The sequence below is a fragment of the Lissotriton vulgaris genome, chromosome 9, assembly GCF_964263255.1.
Source record: "Lissotriton vulgaris chromosome 9, aLisVul1.2, whole genome shotgun sequence".
Lineage (NCBI taxonomy): Eukaryota > Metazoa > Chordata > Amphibia > Caudata > Salamandridae > Lissotriton > Lissotriton vulgaris.
In genome coordinates this window covers 426,714,995-426,738,819 of record NC_141697.1, presented here as the reverse complement: position 1 = coordinate 426,738,819, position 23,825 = coordinate 426,714,995, and the positions used below count along the sequence as shown (strand labels likewise).

At 49.6% G+C, this 23,825-nt stretch overlaps 1 protein-coding gene across 2 annotated transcripts in view; it reads right to left on the bottom strand.

Annotated features, from left to right (window-relative positions):
* Nucleotides 1–23,825, bottom strand: part of EXOC3L4 (exocyst complex component 3 like 4) — a 424,048-nt gene that overhangs the window by 386,880 nt on the left and 13,343 nt on the right. The window lies entirely within an intron of this gene.

Genomic DNA, 23,825 nt, shown 5'->3' with positions numbered 1-23,825 from the left:
ACATTACCTGTCATTTTTATGCAGATGATACTCAAATCTTTCCCTTTTTCCTACTTCCATTTTCCCATCTGATGGTGGTAACTCGCTTAAATTGAATCTACCAACAATGGATATAATCTATTTTCCTGACACCTTAATACCTACCTCCCTCTCCTACCTATACATTCCCCAAGATACCACATGATCCTCACTCAGTAATCTATGGGCACACTTCAACCTTTCAATGAACATGGAAATGCTCATTACCAATATAGCTGCAATAGTCAAGTGTTTCACTTCTTAAATATACTGAAACTACACTTGAATGTCTTCTTCCACACAGCAAGGCACTGATTTGCTCACATGTTCATGGCAAACGTGGCTACTGTAACTCAAGTAGGACATCCCCAAAGTTATTTTACTATTCAGGATGAGGTTCTAAATTGTACTAAATACAACTCTTTTCAATCTCCTTAGACACTCTCCAACCTCACAGAACGGCCGCTAAGCAGGGTTATTGTCAGTTAAAAGCAAAATTCTACACAAGCAACTGATTTTGGTCTTCAAAGCCATAAATGTCTCATCTCTGAACTATCTCTTTTTGACAGTAATCCTGACAATGCACAGTCTGGCCCCTAGCCCGTCAAAGCTCCATGACATGAAGGTTCCATTCTTTCAGCTTCTGGGGTTCCTACACTCGAACGGATGTATGTCAGTACAACGCGATCTTTTAGATGGCGGTACTTTACAACACGGTTATTACAATGCAAGTCGTTACAATGACTTGCGTTGGAGGGCGTGGATTGATAAATATTATAATTTTATATTCCAACACCAGTCCACGTAAGAGTAGGGAAGGTGTTGAAATATAAAATTACAATATTCCTTAACCAATAGCGCCATCCAGTGCAAGTCGTAGTAATGACTTGCGTTGTAATAGCACCGTGGTAAAGGTCGTGCAGTGTAAACACTGCGTTGTAAACGTTTACCACTCGAACTATTTTGAGGTTGAAACTTGTTCAGTCATTGGGCTTGAATCATTCAAAATGTCTCTCAAGGAAGACATGATCCTACAAGAATGGTCATAACTAACCATATCTCAGCACTGAAATTATGTATATATGCTCATGTGACAAGTGTATGTACTGTCCAGTTATTGCCCATCATACATCATAGCCCACACCCACCTCTATGGATCCACCCAGAACTGCTAAACATCCTACTTTCTGAGTTTTATTGCTCGCCAACGTTTCTTGTTGAAATATTCTAATATGTACAATCAAATTTAAAACATTTTTATTTTACACCTATGGATAACAGAATGCATGTTATATGTCTGTTTTAATTTGATTTTTATCTATTTTGATGTAATGTGATCTAACTTTTTTTTCTATTTGCGTGGATTTTGTGATTCTGAAATTAACAATTGATTGACTGGTATATAACTGATAAATACAAACGTTTTAACTCTCATGGAAAGAGGCCAATCAAATGAAACACAAATATAAATCACAGCAGCTACTCCCACATGCAACATGAACTCTTTTATAATCAATGGTATAAGCTTTCAGAACTTTCAACTAATGTTGTTTCCTTAAATGACTGTGAACACGTGCAAAGATAAGTTTGTTATGTTAGTTATTTCTCAGCACAAACACTGCAGGTCGTAGTATCTTTAATGTGACTTACAGACAGGACACATCAAGCTAAGGTGGTGAAAGGGTTAAGGTTTTGAATGCACATTGACTCCTTCACATGACAGCAGGAGGCTGCTGTTCAAGAGGGTATTGTCTAAACTGGTAGACAATGCTAGGGAATGTCTTATAGCATTACAGATATAGTGAACATGATGTGGGATAGTTCAACCTGTGCACGCTATGACCACAGGAATCAATCCACAAAGTCATATGTTGGGATTTCACACAGTGGACTATATGTGGTGGAAGAGTAGCTAGTGATGTGTATATGTCCTCCAACTGAGTTTCTGGAAAACCCACGTCAAAATGACTCCACACATGCAAACCAAATCATCTGAAATTTCCTATAATCATGCATTAGTAATTTGGGCCAAGATCACAAGTTTCGGTAAGAGAGATCCAGGAAGTTTCTAGGATCATCAATTAAAAAGTACAATTATACGAATAAGTAATTCAGTTCTAAATCAAGGTTTTAAACATAACACATTTTACTATGTAATTCTTCTGAAACTTCGGTTGCGCCAAACAATAATATGGTACCCAAAGGAAGAAAACCAATGGGAAAAGGTTGAAAAGGAAGAAAGTCTTCCTGGAGACACGACTAGTGTAAGAAGCATTTGCAGTGCAATAGGTCTCGCATTATGAAAGTTTGAGCTATTGGTCTTGTAAATGACAATTTTTTTTATTTATGTGTTGGTTTTGAAAAAAGCTAAATTAATAGCTTTGTCATTTACAATGCCAATAGTTATAACTTTCACAAAGGTGACACCTATAGCATTTGTAATGCAACATGTTTTGTATTTACGTGACTTAGATGTATTGATATTACAAATAAAAATGGCTTTTAATTTTTTTAAATAATTAATACTTAAATAAAAGTGATTGTAATTTATAATGGCAATAGCTTAAACTTTTGTAAATAACTTTTGTGAAGATTATGTTCAGTGTATTTTATTGTGACGAAAATCCAAGAACAGAAGTGAAATATTAACATTTTTTGTGACATTTGTAATAAAGCTTGAAACATTGAGAGAACATATTTGAACCAGTTGTTGTTGAATGGTTGCACAGATTGATGTTGTGATGGTGCGGAGTGATGTTGTGGTGGCGACGAGTGATGCTGTGGTGGTGCTGAGTGGTGCTGTGGTGGTGATGAGTGATGCTGTGGTGGTGCTGAGTGTTGCTGTGGTGGTGCTGAGTGATGCTGTGGTGGTGCTGAGTGATGCTGTGGTGGTGCTGAGTGATGCTGTGGTTGTGCTGAGTGATGCTGTGGTGGTGCTGAGTGGTGCTGTACTGATGCTGAAAGATAATGTGGTGGTGCTGAGTGGAGCTGTGGTGGTGCTGAGTGGTGCTGTGGTGGTGCTGAGTGATGCTGTGGTGGTGCTGAGTGGTGCTGTGGTGCTGAGTGATAATGTGGTGGTGCTGAGTGATAATGTGGTGATGCTGAGTGGTGCTGTGGTGGTGCTGAGTGGTGCTGAGTGGTGCTGTGGTGGTGCTGAGTGGTGCTGTGGTGGTGCTGAGTGGTGCTGCGGTGGTGCTGAGTGATGTTGTGGTGGTGCTGAGTGGTGCTGTGGTGGTGCTGAGTGATGCTGTGGTGGTGCTGAGTGGTGCTGTGGTGGTGCTGAGTGGTGCTGAGTGATAATGTGGTGGTGCTCAGTGATAATGTGGTGGTGCTGAGTGGTGCTGTGGTGGTGCTGAGTGATACTGTGGTGGTGCTGAGTGATGCTGTGGTGGTGCTGAGTGGTGCTGTGGTGGTGCTGAGTGGTGCTGTGGTGGTGCTGAGTGGTGATGTGGTGGTGCTGAGTGGTGCTGTGGTGATGCTGAGTGGTGCTGTGGTGGTGATGAGGGGTGCTAAGGTGGTGCTGAGTGCTGCTGTGGTGGTGCTGAGGGGTGATGTGGTGGTGCTGAGTGATAATGTGGTGGTGCTGAGTGATAATGTGGTGGTGCTGAGTGGTGCTGTGGTGGTGCTGAGTGGTGCTGTGGTGGTGCTGAGTGGTGCTGTGGTGGTGCTGAGTGATGCTGTGGTGCTGTGGTGGTGCTGAGTGATGCTGTGGTGGTGCTGAGTGGTGCTGTGGTGGTGCTGAGTGGTGCTGTGGTGCTGCTGAGTGGTGCTGTGGTGGTGCTGAGTGGTGCTGTGATGGTGCTAAGTGATAATATTATTGTGCTGAGTGATAATGTGTTGGTGCTGAGTGGTGCTGTGGTGGTGCTGAGTGGTGCTGTGGCGGTGCTGAGTGATAATGTGATGGTGCTGAGTGATAATGTGGTGGTGCTGAGTGGAGCTGTGATGGTGCTGAGTGGTGATGTGGTGGTGCTGAGTGGTGCTGTGGTGGTGCTGAGTGGTGCTGTGGTGGTGCTGAGTGATGCTGTTGTGGTGCTGAGTGGTGCTGTGATGGTGCTGAGTGATTCTGTGGTGGTGCTGAGTGGTGCTGTGGTGGTGCTGAGTGGTGCTGTGCTGGTGCTGAGTGGTTCTGTGGTGGTGCTGAGTGATGCTGTGGTGGTGCTGAGTGGTGCTGTGGTGGTGCTGAGTGGTGCTGTGGTGGTGCTGAGTGATGCTGTGGTGGTGCTGAGTGATGCTGTGGTGGTGCTTAGTGGTGCCGTGGTGGTGCTGAGTGGTGCTGTGGTGGTGCAGAGTGATGCTGTGGTGGTGCTGTGATGGTGCTAAGTGATAATGTGGTGGTGCTGAGTGAAATTTGGTGGTGCTGTGGTAGTGCTGAGTGATACTGTGGTGGTGCTGAGTGATGCTGTGGTGGTGCTGAGTGATGCTGGGGTGGCACTGGGTGATGCTGTGGTGGTGCTGATTGGTGCTGTGGTGGTGCTGAGTAATGCTGGGGTGGTGCTGAGTGATAATGTGATGGTGCTGAGTGATAATGTGGTGGTGCTGAGTGGAGCTGTTATGGTGCTGAGTGGTGCTGTGGTGGTGCTGAGTGGTGCTGTGGTGGTGCCGAGTGGTGCTGTGGTGGTGCTGAGTGATGCTGTGGTGGTGCTGAGTGGTGCTTTGATGGTGCTGAGTGATGCTGTGGTGGTGCTGAGTGGTGCTGTGGTGGTGCTGAGTGATGCTGTTCTGGTGCTGAGTGGTTCTGTGGTGGTGCTGAGTGATGCTGTGGTGGTGCTGAGTGATAATGTGGTGGTGCTGAGTGATAATGTGGTGGTGCTGAGTGATAATGTGGTGGTCCTGAGTGGTGCTGTGGTGGTGCTGAGTGGTGCTGTGGTGGTGCTGAGTGATACTGTGGTGGTGCTGAGTGATGCTGTGGTTGTGCTGAGTAATACTTTGGTGGTGCTGAATGATGCTGTGGTGGTGCTGAGTGATACTGTGGTGGTGCTGAGTGATGCTGTGGTTGTGCTGAGTGATGCTGTGGTGGTGCTGAGTGGTGCTGTGGTGGTGCTGAGTGGTGCTGTGGTGGTGCTGACTGGTGCTGTGGTGGTGCTGAGTGGTGATGTGGTGGTGCTGAGTGGTGCTGTGGTGGTGCTGAGTGGTGCTGTGGTGGTGCTGAGTGGTGCTAAGGTGGTGCTGAGTGCTGCTGTGGTGGTGCTGAGGGGTGATGTGGTGGTGCTGAGTGATAATGTGGTGGTGCTGAGTGATAATGTGGTGGTGCTGAGTGGTGCTGTGGTGGTGCTGAGTGGTGCTGTGGTGGTGCTGAGTGATGCTGTGGTGGTACTGAGTGGTGCTGTGATGGTGCTAAGTGATAATGTTATTGTGCTGAGTGATAATGTGTTGGTGCTGAGTGGTGCTGTGGTGGTGCTGAGTGGTGCTGTGGAGGTGCTGAGTGATAATGTGATGGTGCTGAGTGATAATGTGGTGGTGCTGAGTGGAGCTGTGATGGTGCTGAGTGGTGCTGTGGTGGTGCTGAGTGGTGCTGTCGTGGTGCTGAGTGGTGCTGTGGTGGTGCTGAGTGATGCTGTTGTGGTGCTGACTGGTGCTGTGATGGTGCTAAGTGATGCTGTGGTGGTGCTGAGTGGTGCTGTGGTGGTGCTGAGTGGTGCTGTGCTGGTGCTGAGTGGTTCTGTGGTGGTGCTGAGTGAGGCTGTGGTGGTGCTGAGTGGTGCTGTGGTGGTGCTGAGTGATAATGTGGTGGTGCTGAGTGATAATGTAGTGGTGCTGCGGTGGTGCTGAGTGATGCTGTGGTGGTGCTGAGTGGTGCTGTGGTGATGTTGAGTGATAATGTGGTGGTGCTGAGTGATAATGTGGTGGTGCTGTGTGGTGCTGTGGTGGTGCTGAGTGATGCTGTGGTGGTGCTGAGTGGTGCTGTGGTGGTGCTGAGTGGTGCTGTGGTGGTGCTGAGTGATGCTGTGGTGGTGCTGTGGTGGTGCTGAGTGGTGCTGTGGTGGTGCTGAGTGATGTTGTGGTGCTGTGGTGGTGCTGAGTGATGCTGTGGTGGTGCTGAGTGGTGCTGTGGTGGTGCTGAGTGGTGCTGTGGTGGTGCTGAGTGATGCGGTGGTGCTGCTGAGTGGTGCTGTGATGGTGCTAAGTGATAATGTGGTGGTGCTGAGTGATAATGTGGTGGTGCTGAGTTGTGCTGTGGTAGTGCTGAGTGATACTGTGGTGGTGCTGAGTGATGCTGTGGTGTAAATGTAAATGTAAATGTATGTAAATGTAAATGTATAGGCATTTATATAGCGCACTACTTACCCGTAGGGTCCCAAGGCGCTTCGACCGCTGCGAAACCCTTCCTGGCTTCCCTGAGAGATGGTCCCTTAATGGGTATCTCCAGGGTGAGACCAGGCATCCCCGGCGGTCTGGTGGGGCCGTTAGTGAAGATGAGGCAAGCTAATGCCCAGAGTTGCCGAGTGTGATCGCTGATCAGAGTGGGCACCGAGGCGAGAGAATTATCGAGTCCGCTGACCCTGGTCCAGAAACCTGCCGCGCCGGGAATCGAACCCTGGTCCCGGGCTGTTCTCTGCTCTTGGGTCTGCCGCCTCTAACCAGTGAGCCACACTACTTCACTGCTGTGCTGTGGTGTGTGGTGGTGCTGAGTGATGCTGTGGTGGTGCTGAGTTGTGCTGTGGTGGTGGTGAGTGATGCTGTGGTGGTGCTGAGTGATGCTGGGGTGGCGCTGACTGATGCTGTGGTGGTGCTGTTTGGTGGTGCTGAGTGGTGCTGTGGTGGTGCTGAGTGATAATGTGATGGTGCTGAGTGATAATGTGGTGGTGCTGAGTGGAGCTGTGATGGTGCTGAGTGGTGCCGTGGTGGTGCTGAGTGGTGCTGTGGTGGTGCTGAGTGGTGCTGTGGTGGTGCTGAGTGATGCTGTGGTGGTGCTGAGTGGTGCTGTGATGGTGCTGAGTGATGCTGTGGTGGTGCTGAGTGGTGCTGTGGTGGTGCTGAGTGGTGCTGTGGTGGTGCTGAGTGATAATGTGGTGGTGCTGAGTGATAATGTGGTGGTGCTGAGTGGTGCTGTGGTGGTGCTGAGTGGTGCTGTGGTGGTGCTGAGTGATGCTGTGGTGGTGCTGAGTGATGCTGTGGTGGTGCTGAGTGGTGCTGTGGTGGTGCCGCTCGAGCTGAGAAGTCTGTTTTGCCGCTTTGCTCGCCACTGGAGTGGTTGGGAGCCAACACCTATTTGGGGAAACGTCCTGTGTGCAGTCCGGCCGCAGTGGAGGTGAGAGGCGCAGGCGCGCGGGACTGCGAGGACCAGCATTCCACTTGACATCGCCAGCTGGTTCCTCTTCCCGCCGTGCCGCGCCCCCTCCCAGTGCCACGCCCCTTTGCCAGGAAAAGTACTTTACTCCTCGCGGCCCCCGCTTCGCGGGTGCCGCTCGAGCTGAGAAGTCTGTTTTGCCGCTTTGCTCGCCACTGGAGTGGTTGGGAGCCAACACCTATTTGGGGAAACGTCCTGTGTGCAGTCCGGCCGCAGTGGAGGTGAGAGGCGCAGGCGAGCGGGACTGCGAGGACCAGCATTCCACTTGACATCGCCAGCTGGTTCCTCTTCCCGCCGCGCTGCGCCCCCTCCCAGTGCCACGCCCCCTTGCCAGGAAAAGTACTTTACTCCTGGCGGCCCCCGCTTCGCGGGGGCCGCTCAAGCTGAGAAGTCTGTTTTGCCGCTTTGCTCGCCACTGGAGTGGTTGGGAGCCAACACCTATTTGGGGAAACGTCCTGTGTGCAGTCCGGCCGCAGTGGAGGTGAGAGGCGCAGGCGAGCGGGACTGCGAGGACCAGCATTCCACTTGACATCGCCAGCTGGTTCCTCTTCCCGCCGCGCCGCGCCCCCTCCCAGTGCCACGCCCCCTTGCCAGGAAAAGTACTTTACTCCTCGCGGCCCCCGCTTCGCGGGTGCCGCTCGAGCTGAGAAGTCTGTTTTGCCGCTTTGCTCGCCACTGGAGTGGTTGGGAGCCAACACCTATTTGGGGAAACGTCCTGTGTGCAGTCCGGCCGCAGTGGAGGTGAGAGGCGCAGGCGAGCGGGACTGCGAGGACCAGCATTCCACTTGACATCGCCAGCTGGTTCCTCTTCCCGCCGCGCCGCGCCCCCTCCCAGTGCCACGCCCCCTTGCCAGGAAAAGTACTTTACTCCTCGCGGCCCCCGCTTCGCGGGTGCCGCTCGAGCTGAGAAGTCTGTTTTGCCGCTTTGCTCGCCACTGGAGTGGTTGGGAGCCAACACCTATTTGGGGAAACGTCCTGTGTGCAGTCCGGCCGCAGTGGAGGTGAGAGGCGCAGGCGAGCGGGACTGCGAGGACCAGCATTCCACTTGACATCGCCAGCTGGTTCCTCTTCCCGCCGCGCCGCGCCCCCTCCCAGTGCCACGCCCCATTGTCATACTTAGGTGAACCTGCTCACGCGCATCGCGGGACGCGCGCGGGGCGGTCACCGGGGCGAAGACCGGGCAAAGAGCGGGCCGTTCTAGGCCGTTAGAGGCCGGCAGAGACCGGACCGGGCCATCCCTCTGACGCTCCCGGCCCCGTAGCGCCTCACAACACACTCCATAATGGCGACCAGAACTTCACGAAGTAAGTCCGCCCAACCAGGTCTGAGTACCCTGGAAAAATTCTTCCCAAAGGCGAGTAATCAAGCTAGCAAATGCTCGTCAATCACAGAGGCGCACCTCGAGATGGGTCCGGAAAGTGTGTTCCTGGAACAGGGGGATACTGTTTCTACAGATGCTAGCACACCGATCCCACTGGATGCCACTCATTTGTCATTAATGGATAGTATTGATCAGACGATTGAGTCGGTCCTCCAGCAGTTAAGAACTCCCTTGACGCAGAGGGATAGGAACTCCTCCCGGCTATCTGGGATCTCTGACCATCCTACCATTCTGGAAAGTAGGGGAATAGACTTGCAAGATGCAGGCCAGGTTGACCTGCTTCCAGACCCGGCAGGCAGTGGCGTGGAACAGCCCCCAAAAAGGAAAAGGTCCAGGAAAGCAAAGAAGGCTAAGAGGGCTAAAATCGATATAACTGAGCTAAATCAGGTTGACAGCACAGACATTTCTGCCTCCCCTGATCTTAACTTGTCTGGGTCCAGGTCGAATCACATGGGTTCTCCAACTATTGCTGCCCCACTTTTGCACTCGGGCCCTTTGATTTTTGGTGGGGCAACTTCTAATAGCACTGACACATTGATTAATTCACTCACAGATATCTTGAGGAATTTGCTAAATCCCATCTCAGCTAAATTGGATGCCATAGAGACTAGACTGAAGGCCATGGAAAATAGTCACTTAAGGAAAAGTCCTGGGTCAGCCATAAATGCGTTAAATGCCCCTCCGGCCCCCCGGGCACCATCAGGGAATATACTGTTGCTCCCTGCACCGTCTCAGGGCGCCAACACGATACTGCTGAGTACGGACGGTGCGCCTATTCCCCAGACGCACCCTCTGCCACCCTCAGCACCTAGGCCCCCTGTCCCGGCCCCAAGGAGATCTAAGCAACTTCCTGCACCACAAACAGGGGGAGTGGTGAACTCTACCAATGGTCCTACTGATGGCACCACGCCCCCTTTTGACAGGCGCAGGGTGGTTAACCTGCCCCCAGAAGCAGTCCCATATACGGCAATCATGGTGGGAGTACCTGAGTTAACTGGTGATATGAGGGAGCCTCAAGACTCCTTACGCAACAAGGTGATAAGCTGGCTTAGTATTAATAGGCCGCTGCCTCCTAGCCTGAAAGGCGAGGTCCTGATGGTCAGGAGGATCCCTTGGATTGGTCTTACCCCAAAGAATAGGGTAGGGGATTGTATTATTATAAGTTTTAAAAGCCCCCACGTTGCCAACTACATCTGCAACTGGCTTGTAAGGCCTGACAAGTCTAAGATTGAACTAGTCCCCCTCTCACACTTCTACCCAAATGTTAGCAATATAGAGGCAGGGGGTGAGAAGGGGTGGACTAGAGTGGGCTTCGCGGTAGACGGCTCATGTTACAGACCAAGGCATTACTTACCACCGGCCCAGGTAAATTTCATACATCATAATAGATTTTCCTGCCTAGACCAGGTCGACTGACCACAAACCAAGGTGACATCCTGCAGCCCTGGGAAGATGGCGGATGAGGCGCAAAGTCGGGCGGGAGAGAGTACAGTCCCCGTAATTGAGCATGGTCCGCAGGATAATGCTATAGATGAGGTGCAAAGCCGGGTGGGAGTGAGTGTAGCCCCTGTATTTGAAAATGGCCTGCAGGATAATGTTAAAGATCGATCACTTAGTACGGGTGACAGTCTGGGCCAACAGGGGCCTCCACCCAACAGCGGGACTGACCATATTCTGCAACCCGGGGTGGCGGAGTTGGCTGGTCCATCCGCCATCGCGGAGTGCATTACTGTCTTGCCAGGAATCCATCCACCCACAGGCTGTGCGGCACCTCCCATTGTAGGCCAAGGCCCTCCACCAACAGATCAGGGCCTGAGAATTGTCTCATGGAATGTGGCAGGGATTGCAAATAAGGAAGGCACACCGGAGTGGGACTATCTGGTGGGTAGTAGCGACATTCTACTTCTCCAGGAAACATGGGCGAGGGATACCCAAGCTAGGAGAGGGTTTGAAGTATTTGAAATCCCTGCCAAATGGGGTGGGAGGGGGAGGCCGTCAGGTGGCTTGGCAATATGGATCGCGAGTCACACTGGGTGCCAGGCGGAACAGGTGCACACGTTCTCGCAGGACATCCAGTGTGTTCGGCTCACATGGCCTGGTAAACCATCATGGGCTATTGTGAATGTCTACTCGCGACCTGTTGCCGCGCCAAATGAATCACCAACCCTAAACGACTTGTCCTCCTTCCTGGGGCAACTCCCGGGAGATCTCAAGGTGGTGCTTGGAGGAGACTTCAACTGCCACTTTGAACCTCTCGAGGGCTTACTGGAGGGTGCCCTTACGGCTGAGGATGACTACTGGGGGGTTCCACCTTCGTCTTCCCCTCATCCCAAAGTCTGGTCCCCCCTTGCAATACAACTTATGTCCCTTACCCTGAACTACGCACTGAGGGCTTGTAATGGGCGTACCTCGTCCGATACCCCCTCAGTGTGTACTTTTAACAGGAGGGGCCATGAGTCGAGGATAGATTATATCATGTTAGATATTACACTCTGGCCCAAAGTCCTCGACTTTAGGGTAATAAGTAGGTCAGATAGTGACCACAATGCCCTTTGTCTAAACATCCAGTGGCCCATACATTTAGCGGGTACATTGGTAGAAAGTCTGGGGGGAGACACAGGGGAACTGGTCCTTACAACTAACAGACGCCGGGTTAAGTGGGGTAAGCTTGTGAGCTCAGAAGAGGCAATCAGTAAGCTATACGAGTTGGCACTCCCAAGGCTTATGGAGGTGGACGCACTTCTAAATGCACCAAGAACCCCAGAATACAATGTGAAACTGGGTGGCATCCACCAGGATCTTGTCAGCGATCTGGCTGAGGTATTTCACCCGGTGGTGCCAAACCGAAAGAAAAAGACCCATGTACCCACCTGGTATACCTCCTCCTGCAGGGCAGCAAAGTCTGAACTAATTGCTGCAATAAAAGAGGGGTCTAATAAGGCCAAGGTATGTGACCGTAGGAAACACTACAAAGCAGTGATGGCGACTGCTAGGACCGAGTGGGACTGGAATCACTGGCAAGATCTTCATGATGCATAAAAAAAAGGGACTCCCGTAAATTTTGGGCCCTTGTTAATAATGGGACAGGGGAACTTAAAAAAGCAGTGGAACCCAACATTGCCCCCGAGGTTTGGGAGGCCCACTTTGGGGCGCTTTACCAAGATACTAACTCCTGCCCTGATATAGCCCTCCTAGTGCCCTGCGGCGCACAGGACCATGACTTGGAACTATCCTTGGGGGAAGTGGAGGCAGCCCTGAAGCATTTATCATTGGGGAAGGCGCCAGGTCTGGATAGGCTACCTGGGGATCTGTTTAGGCATCACTTGGACATCTGGGGCCCATACCTTCTCATTCTTTTCAATGCCATTCTAGGAGGTATGTCAATCCCCGGGTCGTGGCTGGGGGCAGAGATTGTTCCGATCCATAAGAAGGGGTCTACTCTGCTCCCCGCGAACTACAGGCCCATTAGCCTAATAGATGTACCCCAAAAGCTTTTTGCACGCCTTATCCTTAATCACCTCCTGGACTGGGTGGAGGACAACGACATCATGAGCCCCCTCCAGGCTGGCTTCAGAAAGAACACGTCGACCATGGACCAGATCTTCCGCCTTCTCCTTCTATATTGGAAGACCGTAACCCTAGAGAAGGAAGACTGTACATGGTCTTCGTGGATCTGAGGTCAGCCTTTGACCTAGTCCCTAGGGGGAAACTATGGGAGGTTTTGCAGAAGCTAGGAGTACCCCCCCACCTCCTTAGTATTATCATCAGGTTGCATGAGAACAACTATGCACAAGTGAGGTGTGGGAGGGATGGTAAGCTTTCGGGCAAATTTCCGGTCCGCCGAGGAGTCAGACAGGGCTGTGTCTTGGCGCCGACCCTGTTCTGTCTTTTCATTAACAGTGTCATTCAACATCTTGACACTGTTAAGGACAATGATGCCCCGCTTTTGGCAGGCAGGAGGGTCCCGGCAATTATGTTTGCTGACGATACCCTCCTGCTTTCCAAATCCCCCATGGGAATCCAGAGGATTGTGAATGGTTTTGGCCTTTTTTGTCATCAACATGGGCTGGAGGTGAACACTGAAAAAACTAAGTTCATGATCTTCAATCCTCCTACCAAAACCAGACCCAATCCAAAACTCGGGGAAGTTAGTCTTGAGAGGGTCTCGACCTTTATATATCTGGGGGTAACATTACAAGAAAACTTGGCTTGGGACTGTCAGATAGCGAGGGCAAGGCTGAAACTATCCCAGCTATCGGGCGCACTTTTGAAGGTGGCAAACAAGTCCACCTTTAAGCCTGTAAGCCCGGCCCTGGAAACATATAGATCCCAAGCGAAGGCAGCAGCCATGTATGGCAGCGAGTTGTGGGGTCACAAAGCAGGGAAGGCACTGGCAGCGGTGGAAAATAATTTTTTGAGACGCTTACTTGCTCTCCCGCAAGGTACGCCACTCCTCCCCCTACGACTAGACTTGGGTTTACATTCCATTGCCGAAGACCTCCTGTCGAAACCCGTGAAGTTTTGGCACCGGATATGGACTACCGAGGAACTGCACCATTATAGACAGGACCTTGCTCATGTATTGAGGCTGAATGGTAGCAACAAAATTCCCTGGCTGGCTTTTATTAAGACGGAGTTGCACAGTTTGAACTTGCTAGACCTATGGGATGATCCAGCTCAGGGCTGCCAAAGGATTACGCGCAAAACTCTCACCCAGCTCTATAAAAACAAAAATCTGGCTGATATGGATAATGCTCATAACAGCGGCACCTTGACGGGACGTTTTATGGTATCCAAAAATTCTTATCTTTTCGAACCTTTTATGGATTTTATTTTTCCTCTTCTGGCGAGGAAACTGTTCCTGCAATGGAGGTTTGGTACACTTCCCACCAAAGTATTCACCCATAAATGGTCCACAGGGGGTGACAAACTTTGCCCCTGTTGCAAAACCCAGGACGAAGATGATTTACACATAATGTTTGCTTGCCATGCCTACCAGAGTCCCAGGAAGCGCTGGATAGCACCCCTGTGCCGAAACCTGGGTTTTAGGGAGTACTTACAGGCATACAGGGTTATGAAAACTAACACCCTGGGCCATATTGTCTTTGCTGTCTCAAAATTCTTAATGGCAGTATGGATAATAAGGAAGAAAATGTCCCCCTGAACTGGTACCATGTATTCCTCACCCCATGCAGATCTAGTAGATCTTTTTATATGTAAATATTGTGTTATATATGTACTGTATTTTTATTGCATCTTTTATGGCCTATGTGGCCGAAATAAAGAATTTTTGGAATTGGAATTGGAATTGGATTGATAATGTGGTGGTGCTGAGTGATAATGTGGCGGTGCTGAGTGGTGCTGTGGTGGTGCTGAGTGATACTCTGGTGGTGCTGAGTGATGCTGTGGTGGTGCTGAGTTATGCTGTGGTGGTGCTGAGTGGTGCTGTGGTGGTGCTGAGTGATACTCTGGTGGTGCTGAGTGGTGCTGTTGTGGTGCTGAGTGGTGCTGTCATGGTGCTGAGTGGTGCCGTGGTGGTGCTGAGTGATGCTGTGGTGGTGCTGAGTGGTGCTGTCGTAGTGCTGAGTGATAATGTGGTGGTGCTGAGTGATAATGTGGTGGTGCTGAGTGGTGCTGTGGTGGTGCTGAGTGGTGCTGTGGTGGTGCTGAGTGATGCTGTGGTGCTGTGGTGGTGCTGAGTGATGCTGTGGTGGTGCTGAGTGGTGCTGTGGTGGTGCTGAGTGGTGCTGTGGTGCTGCTGAGTGGTGCTGTGGTGGTGCTGAGTGGTGCTGTGATGGTGCTAAGTGATAATGTGGTGGTGCTGAGCGATAATGTGGTGGTGCTGAGTGGTGCTGTGGTAGTGCTGAGTGATACTGTGGTGGTGCTGAGTGATGCTGTGGTGGTGCTGAGTTGTGCTGTGGTGGTGCTGAGTGGTGCTGTGGTGATGCTGAGTGATGCTGTGGTGGTGCTGAGTGGTGCTGTGGTGGTGCTGAGTGATGCTGGGGTGGCGCTGAGTGATGCTGTGGTGGTGCTGAGTGGTGCTGTGGTGGTGCTGAGTGATGCTGTTGTGGTGCTGAGTGATGCTGGGGTGGCGCTGAGTGATGCTGTGGTGGTGCTGATTGGTGCTGTGGTGGTGCTGAGTGGTGCTGTGATGGTGCTAAGTGATAATGTGATGGTGCTGAGTGATAATGTGGTGGTGCTGAGTGGAGCTGTGATGGTGCTGAGTGGTGCTCTGGTGATGCTGAGTGGTACTGTGGTGGTGCTGAGTGGTGCTGTTGTGGTGCTGAGCGGTGCTGTGATGGTGCTGAGTGATGCTGTGGTGCTGCTGAGTGGTGCTGTGGTGGTGCTGAGTGGTGCTGTGCTGTGGTGGTGCTGAGTGATGCTGTGGTGGTGCTGAGTGATGCTGTGGTGGTGCTGAGTTGTGCTGTGGTGGTGCTGAGTGGTGCTGTGGTGATGCTGAGTGATGCTGTGGTGGTGCTGAGTGATGCTGTGGTGGTGCTGAGTGATGCTGGGGTGGCGCTGAGTGATGCTGTGGTGGTGGTGAGTGGTACTGTGGTGGTGCTGAGTGATGCTGTGGTGGTGCTGAGTGATGCTGGGGTGGAGCTGAGTGATGCTGTGGTGGTGCTGATTGGTGCTGTGGTGGTGCTGAGTGGTGCTGGTGTTGGTGCTGAGTGATAATGTGATGGTGCTGAGTGATAATGTGGTGGTGCTGAGTTGAGCTGTGATGGTGCTGAGTGGTGCTCTGGTGATGCTGAGTGGTGCTGTGGTGGTGCTGAGTGGTGCTGTGGTGGTGCTGAGTGGTGCTGTGATGGTGCTGAGTGATGCTGTGGTGGTGCTGAGTGGTGCTGTGGTGGTGCTGAGTGGTGCTCTGCTGGTGCTGAGTGGTTCTGTGTTGGTGCTGAGTGATGCTGTGGTGGTGCTGAGTGGTGCTGTGGTGGTGCTGTGGTGGTGCTGAGTGATACTGTGGTGGTGCTGAGTGATAATGTGGTGTTGCTGAGTGACAATGTGGTGGTGCTGAGTGGTGCTGTGGTGGTGCTGAGTGATGCTGTGGTGGTGCTGAGTGGTGCTGTGGTGGTGCTGAGTGATAATGTGGTGGTGCTGAGTGATAATGTGGTGGTGCTGAGTGGTGCTGAGTGATACTCTGGTGGTGCTGAGTGATGCTGTGGTGGTGCTGAGTGATGCTTTGTTGGTGCTGAGTGGTGCTTTGGTGGTGCTGAGTGGTGCTGCGGTGGTGCTAAGTGATGCTGTGGTGGTGCTGAGTGGTGCTGTGGTGGTGCTGAGTGATGCTGGGGTGGCGCTGAGTGATGCTGTGGTGGTGCTGAGTGGTGATGTGGTGGTGCTGAGTGATGCTGTGGTGGTGCTGAGTGATACTGGGGTGGCGCTGAGTGATGCTGTGGTAGTGCTGTTTGGTGCTGTGGTGGTGCCGAGTGATGCTGTGGTGGTGCTGAGTGGTGCTGTGGTGGTGCTGAGTGATGCTGTGGTGGTACTGCTGTCAACGAAGTTGAATTAGTGGGCACTGGTTAGTAATGCGAATTCCAATTTGTTTCACACACTGCTGTTGCTTGCATCTTCCTTGAAAGAATGTTCTGTAGTTTGAAATGTACACTTTTATTGTGTTCCTTGATCTCTTTCTTGGTGTTGCTGCAGCTTTCGATTACCTTGAAAACATGGACTTTGGTAGCGCATTTTCTAGTAATGCATAGGTTGGATCACTGGTTGGTCGTGTAATACTGAAGTTACATTGGTGAAAGTATGCTATGGTTTTGCATGTACAACGGCTATTTATAGCCTGCTTTCTGCCTCGTGGTTTACATGTGGGCACATAGTACAATTTGAATAAGAAACAAAATGAAAAAAAATTTAACCGCGGCCGCAAAATGAAAAGAAAAGTGGCCGCGAAATGAAATGAAAAGCGGCCGGTCTTTTTTAGTGTTGCTGCAGCTTTCGATTAACTTGAAAACCTGGACTTTGGTAGCGCATTTTCTAGTAATGCATAGGTTGGATCACTGGTTGGTCGTGTACTACTGAAGTTACATTGGTGAAAGTATGCTATGGTTTTGCACGTACAACGGCTATTTATAGCCTGCTTTCTGCCTCCTGGTTTACATGTGGGCACATTGTACAATTTGAATAAGAAACAAAATGAAAAAAACGATTAAACCGCGGCCGCGAAATGAGCAGCCTTTGATGTGCGAGCGAGTGGGAGGGAACACCATATGGGGTGTGATTGAGAAGTGAGATCACATGCACATGCATTGGAGACATTCCTCGCTGGTTTCAAGAGCTTGTTTTGCCTACTATACTCTCGCAGAACAACGCATGTACGTTGATTCAGCGAGACCTAAAAAGGACAGTTGCTCATTAGTAGGGCTTGACAAAGATGTAAAGATCAACGTCTCTTAGCTTTGCACAGTTTTTTTATTTTTATTCGACAGCTACTCTAAGAGCGTGACCGGTGGCAAAGTCTTTAAAGAACAAGTAGGGGAAAAGTTAGCTTTGCATTGTTGTGGGACTTGTGCCACTGATGTGCAGGGCCAAGCTGTGTTTTTATGCAAAACAACCGCCCTATGGCCGTACTCAAAACAGGACTGGCACTTATCAACACATCAATAGCCTTCAGGGGTGGGTTTCAAGAGAAGCACGACTCAGTAGCTCTCACAGTGCATCTGGTTAATGCAGTCCATATTTGCAAAGTCCAGTATTATTTTGAGTGCAGGCAAGTGGAAGTTGTTTTGCATTGAAAGTTTCCTGGGACCAGTGGCTAGGAAGCAGAGGGATAAGAACCTAGCAGGAACATCTTGTTTAATGACCAACTAATAAGGCATTCGTTTTTAGGTTTCGCCTCCACATCGCTTGTGCTGTGTTTGTGAAATCTATCGCATTCAATATAAATCTTAAAAAGGGTTTGCATCCCACCCTAGCTTTGCTTTGGCTCATGCGCTTGCCACTTACTTTTCCTCTTTCTATTGGCTAAAGCCTGTTGTTCCTTGTGTGCTTCTCTTATCAGTCTCATCTCTGTGCCCCTCTATCCCAGTTTACACGGATTCCTGTCGCCCAGTACCAGAGTTCACGCCTCCAATTCCCAGTGTATGCATCTCGTCCTGGCACTTGTGCCTCTGACCGTCGCCCAGTCTATGACTCCCTCCCACAGCAACTGTGTCTTCCTACTTCAGGGTCCATATTTTCCTACACCATTGTCTGTCTTTCTTCATTACAGTGCTTGCATTCGTATTTCTTAGTGTATTTGTTTTCACTGCTTAGGTCACCTCCCAGAGCCTAAGAGGAAGTAAAATAATAACAGAGCGATATACACACACACGCACACGAAACACAAACGTCTTCACATACAATGCAGCTCTCCACAAATTAAGCAACACTTTTTTAATAACTGCATCCTGAAAAACAGGTGGAACAAGGAGGGACACAAAAGCCTTCTTCTTCACCCTCTCCTAACACTTGAACACCCGAAACTAACACGCTAGGTTTTCATTTATTTTGGCCAGAGTAGGCATACCAGCAGACAGATCATTGGGTTGTTGTGCCGGCTGCAGAGATCTGTATATCAGTGTAGATCACATATAGGACAACCCAGTGAATTTGTGCACTTGCTACAGGTGTGTGCACTTGTGAATAATCCACAGGTCACAGGTTACAAAACCAATAATAGCCCAGCAAGTTTGTTCACCTGCTGCAGTTTTTGTGTTTGAGGTAGTAATTATTGCCCGTTTGGTTGGCGCATCTGCTGAAAACAACATGTGTTTCTTTCTGTACCTAATGGAGCTATTGGTGTTTTTTCCAGTTTTATATTGTAATCATATTTATTAATGCCAATTAATGGGTCCATCGACAAATTATAACTTGACCGCCCTACCAGAATTCGAACATGTAGGCAAAAAGTCACCCACTGATCCCTTAAGCAATCACGGAATTCCTCAGAAGTGTGTGAAAGATTAATATCACTCGCACCTCACATAGTGATCCAACACTTGGCGCTTATATCACCTTTTTGGTAGGTCTCCCTACCACGACCTCCCTCACCACTGCCACACCTTCATTAAACAGGGCTCTCAATTGTTCTAAAAGCTAAACATTTTTAAAAACCATTTTCAATCCATTTCTCGATTGTTGTTTTCATGAAAGTTTGTTTACTCTCGAGTTACTTGTTCACCCATGAAACTATGCATCTTGGTATCTAATATAGTCGCCTATAGCTATGCATTGACCTGTTGGCCTATTTCATAGAAATCAATAACTGAATGTTGAAAAGGAACTTAATGGTAGGAAGCTGCTGTGAACCCTAGGCCGAGTGCTCACTGGGCAGATTCATATTTGCATAAAATTCATATTACTTCTTCAGTTTAATTGTTATGCAGTGGGAATAAGAAAATGTCGTGCTCATCCCATTACATGGCGTTCTTTTAATAGAGCAACTGATCAACACAGTCAATCCTGCTTCGAAGACTGGTTATGTGGCCTTTGCTCCCTCTTCTTGTGTCTCTCCCTCCACTGAAGCCTTGCCTCATTACTTGTGTCCTTCCAGTGCTTACTTTCCAGGCACTCTTCTTTTTGGTTAAGCACTCCATGAGTGCATGTGTTTTCTAGCTGTCTCCATCATGTATTTCTCTTCGCCCCTCCACTGCGCTCCATGTTGCTCTTGTTTGTGTGCTTCTCCCCCACCCCATCTGTGTTGTGCTTGTACCTTTGCACTTCTTCCCCTGCATTTCAGTGTGCTTCTTCCCATTCCACATTCTGCTCTCTTTTTCACCCATGTGCGTGTTCCCTCGAACTCCACATTGCTACCTGTCGCCTGTGTTGTGTTCTCCTGTCGGTCTGTGTTGCTTCCCTCTCTACCCAGTGTGATGCTTCACTCCAACCACACCCTCCATGTTGCTTCTATTCCCACTCTCCTTATTGCCACCCTACCCACCTTTTTGGGGGGAAAAAACGTGTTTGCACTACCCTTTTTGTCCCTTTACCAGTCCAACTTGGATAAGAAAATAAGAAGAGAAAAGGCACCTGCATATTTTGTAGGCACGTGCATGCATGGTGAACATGCCTACAAAATTTCATAGCTGCAAATGCTGCCTCAAAGCACCTTTGCTTTTTTTAAATTACTTCCTTGGCTATGCTGCACAGCATCGCTAAAAACCATTGACACAGCCAGTAGGTCCCACAGGCAAAATCTATTGGCTTTGCCAATGCTTGATATATATTGTTACCAAGCTAAGCTTCAATAGAGGAACTAAACATGGACTACATTGACCAGTATGCAATGGGAGGGCTGCCGAGTTGTGTTTCACTTGAACTCATGTCTGCCCTGCGGCTAGGCCATTAGAAAAAGGTGGACTGGAAGATTCAAACAGCTGGTGCGCCTTTCACTGGTCAGGCAGGACCCAGCCTGTATTTTATAGTGGGACAGAGCTCCACCAACAAGAGGGTGTGGTGAGGCACTACTTTTGCCTGTAGAGGAATGTTTGGGGGTCCACAGGACTCCCTTTCCCTGCTTCCAAAGTGTGCCCTCGCAGGGTGCACTGAGATGGCACACAGTCAGTGCACCCCCCTCGATAACTCCTCTGCCCCTTCTCCCATGTCTATAATATGAAACATGCAAGAGGTCAAGATTTTCCGCATTTGAATGGGGTCCCCATGCAAATGAAGAAAGGTCCCCTCAAGATTGTGCAGACAGGTTTTATTACAAGTTGGTCCCTGCAAGACTCTGCAGTCCCTTCTCTAATAACAAAATGCCAGAGAGGCACAAAAAGCAGCCACACGTGCACTTTAGCTTATGAGGACCCAGGTGACTACCGTACATAGGAACAGTATACCACAACCTTTGAATTTCATTTAACAAGTCAGTGCAGTCTAAGAGCTGTGGACCTGGAACCCATCAACTGAAGCAACTGGACTCAAAGTAAACATTACAATTGTTTATAGAAGGGGCAACATGACTTCAATATGATGTCACCAAAGACACAATCTGTCAACCTGACCAAATGTTTAATAAAATATAAATGTGGGGATGAAAGTGAATTTTTACACATGCATATACGAAGCATGTTAAGTATTCCCGCGGATGATGAGTTAAGGATGAGGGCCCTCACTCAGAGACCCCTTAGAACCCATCTGGAGTTCTTCAATCATTCCTCTTTATTGTAGGAGGTCAAAAGTTTGAAAAGTTCAGCTTTCAGTGTTTTTGGACCCATAGCGCTTTTGTCCTGCTGTGAAATTCGAGCTTGATCCTTAAGGATCTTCCTAAGGAACTAATTACGGGTTTAGAGGTGCTGGGGAGGAGCAGTTCACCACTGCCCTGCTCCCGCACCACCAAACCTGAATGCTGCCCGCCCACCAGATTACGATAGAAATTGTTGTCTGGTGGGCGGCCAGCATGGCAATCCTGCAGCAATGCGGTTAAAATGCTCAATGAGTCTTTAAAACTGCCCCACCATGGGACCGCCACTGCACAGTCCAGAATGGCATGGACTGTAAAGTCCATGCTGTGCTGGAACTGGGAGGGGTGCATGCACAGAGGGGGCAGAACATGTGCCCCCCTGCATTCACCTACCTGCATGGGGCAAGGGGGCATTGTATCCCCTCCACCAGGATTTGCATGGTGGTGCTGACCACCACGTAAGGCTGGCGGTCGGGAAACTCAAAATATGCATGGCAGTGCCGCAGCAGCACCTCAATCATATTCTGAGCCCCTGACCGCCGCACCACCACCAGGGAATGTGGGTCCCTGGCAGTTGCAGTGGTCAAATGGCAGTCCAACTGCCAAACTTATAATATGGCGGTCAGGCTGTCGGTGCGGTGGTGGCAAGACTGCCACCGCCTCGCCCCCACGAGTCTTTCAATCCATGGACCGCCAGACTCGTAATAAGGCCCTTAGCGCTTGAAGCGTTTGAATAATCGATCCAACAAATCAGTCAATTGCCACAACAGAAACATACACCCAGGTACCAGTCACAAAATTATATGCCTGCAATAAATGCTTAATGTTTATCAGGAAATGAACAGTGCTGATGTGTGGTTCAATGAGTGGAAATGTGTAGGCAGCGACATCAGGGTGTTGGCTGTCACTTCCAGGCAAAGGCTTTGGAAAAGACGCTAGGGAGCTCTTACTCAGCTGTTTCATGATGAATACGGGTTCCACCTGATAGAAAATGGCTGATTCAGGCCCTTTGCGAAACCGGTTTAATGTCTTTTATCTTCCCTCGTGCATATTAGTATAATAACACACCTGCATATAAACATTTATAGAAATCTTAAAACAATCTAATATGTGTGCCGGGGCCTCAAGCACAAAGAAAAAATCTCAGCACTCGACAGGTGAGGGGCACTTCAGTGAGATAAGAATAAAGAGGGCGCTGGACATGCGTTTGCCACACTGTAAAGTATTTCACCAAGTTTAAATTGGGTGGAACCTTTCAAAGTGTAGTCGTTTCAACAGTATATTTAGTAAGACTTTTCTAATGTAATATAATGAACAACAACAAACCATTTGGGATCGAAATCCCTATATAACATTTAAAGAAACGTGGGGATGTAAAAGACAGAACCGCTTGTTTTGTATGTAAGTGAGATGGTTCCACTTTACCGCGCTGAAATGAATGTGTCTTGCACAGTGGGATCTGCCAAGCCTTGAGCAGGGCAGGACCTGATATTCTCATGTTTAACACATGATCCAGTCCTTCCTGGAGGGTTTGAGACCGTGGGCGGAGGCAGAGGTCGGTTAATCTTGTGCGCCATGTTAGAGCACCTTTGCATTAGTATTCCCTCTTTTGCCCTTCATCCACGCTCACAACAACAAAATAAAGTGCCTACAACCTGGAAAGAATATTAATTAATTCCACAGAAATCACCACATCCTTAGACTTTCTGCATCGACTGCTTCAGACTAATGAATCTAAACTGGGGGCTGCAGAAAATAGGGCCGGACTGGCCATAGCGGGCACCAGGCTTTTCCCTGGAGGGCTGGAAGAGTGGGGGCCGGTTTTGTACCGGTGAGAGCCTTTTTTGTTGCTGGGGGCCCCTTCTAATCAAAGCCCAGCAACGTTCCCACCAGCACATGACCCGAAACCTCCTCCACCCCCTCCCCCCCTCCCACTCTGGCTGGTCAGATGTAATTGCCCGGGCTGGTTTGTGATCCCAGCCCGAGCAGGCCAGTAACTTAGAAAAATGTCACTACTGCCGTGGGTTGAGGGATGTCCTGAGGAGGCGGGTGCCTGGCGCCAATGAAACGCAGCAGGGACCAAGGCTCAGGGTGTTCTGAAGGCTTCCAACGTGCTCATGCGAGTCCTAGGCACCAAGTTGGCCAGAGTGGGCAACGGGCCCAATCCATGATGATGTATGTTGGTTCACAGCTTAACCAGGATCAACCTTTGCCTGGGTCCCTCTTACCCTTTCCACCTCTAGATCCGCCCACCTCAGAGTACACATCCAGTAAAAAGCAGCCCTGAAGCTAGCCTGTCAATCACTGTACATAAAGGACCAAAGCAGAAGAAAGCATATACATGCATAATTCAGGATAGGCTCATTGATGTTTTTTAAACTGCAGTCTTCTCTCCCATCTGTAATGCTGGCAGGTTCCATGAGCCTTACTGGAAGCTTTGCAGCAGGTTGTCAAAGTTTCTACTCCAAGAGGTGCCGGAGCTGGCAACGCAGTGAGGCCCCTCTAACCTCGGACCCATGGGGTTCTACAGTGGCTGCGCCAATGATAGCTAATTCCCTGACCATACAGCCAACAATGCTGTCTCTCTCACTTATTTAGGGTAGAATCAGAACTGGAGAGTGTCCAGTAACTCTTCTTTTTCAAAGAAATATTAACCTCCCTGATGAACATCAGTATAGTCTGATGGTCACTTTTTTCTCTAAAAGCGCTTAGAGACCTGAAGGTGATTTGCGCTATATGAAATACATTTAACATTTAACATTCTATGGTTTCTTCTTGTTCAAAAGTGCTAAGATTTTATTGGTCACGACTGGCCCCTTTACATGGAAAAATACTGGGGCCTATGTTCAAACGGCACTTTGTCCTATGTTTAATAGTACTTCTAATACTACTCACGTAATATGCAATGCTATGGAATGAGAACCAAAACCGGCCCTGGCAAAGTGCTCGGCCGGCCCCCTGTGGGTGTG